The 2,906-nt window shown below is 35.9% G+C and overlaps 1 long non-coding RNA gene across 1 annotated transcript; it reads left to right on the forward strand.

The window, feature by feature from the left end:
• The first annotated feature begins 2,402 nt into the window (after positions 1-2,402).
• Positions 2,403-2,863, forward strand: LOC104947864 (uncharacterized). Its single transcript, XR_798600.1, has 2 exons — positions 2,403-2,646; positions 2,769-2,863. It is a non-coding gene; the product is annotated as an uncharacterized lncRNA (long non-coding RNA).
• The last annotated feature ends 43 nt before the right edge of the window (positions 2,864-2,906 follow it).

Here is a 2,906-nt window from a genome sequence, read left to right on the forward strand (position 1 = left end):
CGGTCAGTGGAAGGAGGACCAGAAGCTGGAGGCTCTCAGCGATTGGGTGAGAGACGTCGGCTGGGCCCCGTCCATCGGGCTGCCCACCAGCAGCATCGCCAGCTGCTCCCAGGTCAGTTAATACAGATAAAATAAGTTAAGATATACTTCATAATCCCAAATGGGGAAATGTTTTCGTTGCAGCAGCATGTTAAGCCAGTATTGCACATAATTAGAGTTAAAAAAGTGTGGAAAATATACAAGTATATAAACATCTTAATAGCAGATAAAACAGAACTAAATGAGTGAAAATATAAAACTTTACGTGTGAAAACTAGTAAACTATCTGACAAATAAAACACTATTGACGGGCTAAATTACAGTAATACAAAATGTGGGATATTTTTTATATTTAGTATTTACAATGACATATTAAATATAAATGTAAAATGTAGTGTGTGAAGTTAGTCCAGAAAGTACCACTAGGTGGCGCCAGAGATAAACGTTCAGTAGTTTTTTCAGGAACCTGTTGCATGATTGGAGCTGAAAATCAGAACATCTCTGATTATAAACACGCTGCAATCATCTTTAATTCTGCTTACATACATTTAAAATGTGCTGAAAAGTAACAAAGTACATTTACAAACAGAGTACTTTAAATAAGGAATTTTCGGCACACCTGGACCTAACTTGTACCTTTCTTGAGTATTTATATTATTAATACTTTTACTCCACTACATCGCACAGGGAAATAATGTACCTTTTACTTTTATACTTTTTTCTGACATCAAGTTATATACATACAAATATATTAAGCTGTACAATATCTGCCCACTGCTCCTACTACTAGGATGGGTTAAATGCAGAGGCCACATTTCACTGTGTGTGCTGTGTGCTCTGCATGTGTGACCATCAAAGAGGGTTTCATCCCTCCGATTCTTCTTCTTCTTCTTCTTTAGCTCTGGTATGTATTTATCTTAAAACTACTAGACTTATATATTCAGTCGAGTTGTGAAGTTTCAAGTTTCCTCTGGTCTCCTGTGATGGCGCCGTATCCCCTTTGAGCATGTGTATGTGTATTCACTTTAAAAAAAAATGTAACTCTATTTCAACCGGATGAATGATTTTAGTTCTGGGATGTCTGGATCTGAAGTTAACAGAGAAACAAGCTAAGCTAACGTTAGCCTTTAGCTCGTAGCCCCTCGGCCCAGTTTCCATGGAGAAACTCACTTTTTACATTTTTATAAAGAGGTTTTTATCAGCAGATCTTTTTGTTTTGTATTATTTCTAATAATAAGTCAGTGTTAGTGAAATCTTCCTACTTGTCAGGGTGTTAACTTAGGGGATAAAACAAGCTCAGCTAACACTTTATATCAGAGGCGATGCTAAAGCCTCCTGCACCAGGAACACTGAAGGAATCCTGGAGAAGACTACAACTCCCATGATGCAACAGTGCGCAACCTTCACCCCACAGTCCAGCTTGTACTGTTGATTTCATTGAGAGATGCCCAGATGTATTGAGTGTTTAAAATCAAAACCAAATGATACAGGTCTAACTGATTGGCTAGAAAGCGATTTTTTTTGTATCATTTTAGTTATATACATGCATACATTTATATTTTTGTTGGAAAACTGTTTGTCCCCAAAGACTACCTTTACAGTATGTTATCCAATATGTGTAAATGTAGTATGATTTTAAAATGGCTGTATATCAGAACTACAAGCAGTTCAATCTAGTATTTGTTTTTTATGAACTCATTACAGGTTAAATATAAAAGAACATTTAATATATTTGGTAAATACTACAAAAACATCATGATGTATTAGATGTTAAATCCTCCAGCAGTACCCCATATATTTGAAACTAGCACTGCATCAACAATCTACAGTAAAATGCTGCTTTCACATTCAGAAAATAATAATCCAACGACATAATATATAGAATAATACACATTAAATGCCTTGTGTTTCTGCATTATAGAAAGGTAACTTTTAATAGTTATAGATATATTGAAGCCAGCACTGATTGTAGCCTTAATGAATACTATAGCTCCACATTATCATTATTACTTTACTCTCTGTGCTGCTTTTAATCTAAATGATTCTCATGGGATCAATTCAGTTTGAATTATTTTACCTTTCTAACACAATTATTCAGATTCAAGTTGTTTTTATTAATCTGATGTTCAAGCAGTAAAACAAAAAGGAACACGGTCACTTCCATTGTTTCATCCAGAGAGGTGGGTGTGTGTGTGTGTGTGTGTGTGTGTGTGTGTGTGTGTGTGTGTGTGTGGGTGTTGTTAAGGCTCTTAACCTCGAACTACAAAAGAGTTCTTGAGAATTGGCACGTCACTTTTTCCACACCTTTTTATGATGAATTATTAAAAAGGTCACCTATTATGCAAATAGTAGAAAAAAATAGAGTTTCTTTAAATGGACATACAGTATACTCTCGTTAAGTACCTTGTAATTGAGTACAGCACTTTAGTAAATGTTCTGTGTTACTGTCCACCACTGGCCTTGATAATATGTTGGGTGTATCGGTTTAAATCTATGAAATTAATTTGATTGATATTTTTAGTCAAAATGAAGATCGCTGCCTTCAATGTGAAGAGACTGGGATGGACTAAAGTCAACAAGGAGGACGTACGGGATAATATCATTAAGGTAACTCACCGTGCTGAAACACACAAGTTTGTTCATGTTTGTTTATGCATTGAAAACATTTATAGAATTTAAAAATAGCTTTTAGTTCTGTGCTTTCTTTTCTTTGTGGTTGTGTTTTGCAGATTGTGTCTCAGTACAGCGTGGTGCTGCTGGTGGAGGTGATGGATTTGAGTGGTGAGGCCATGAAACTGCTCCTCCAACACCTTAATGCCTATGGGTGAGTTCTCCACACATAGAAGCATGCACATTCATTTAAAGGG

This window comes from Notothenia coriiceps, unplaced genomic scaffold (genome assembly GCF_000735185.1).
Source record: "Notothenia coriiceps isolate Sejong01 unplaced genomic scaffold, NC01 NC01_scaffold00013260, whole genome shotgun sequence".
Taxonomy (NCBI): domain Eukaryota; kingdom Metazoa; phylum Chordata; class Actinopteri; order Perciformes; family Nototheniidae; genus Notothenia; species Notothenia coriiceps.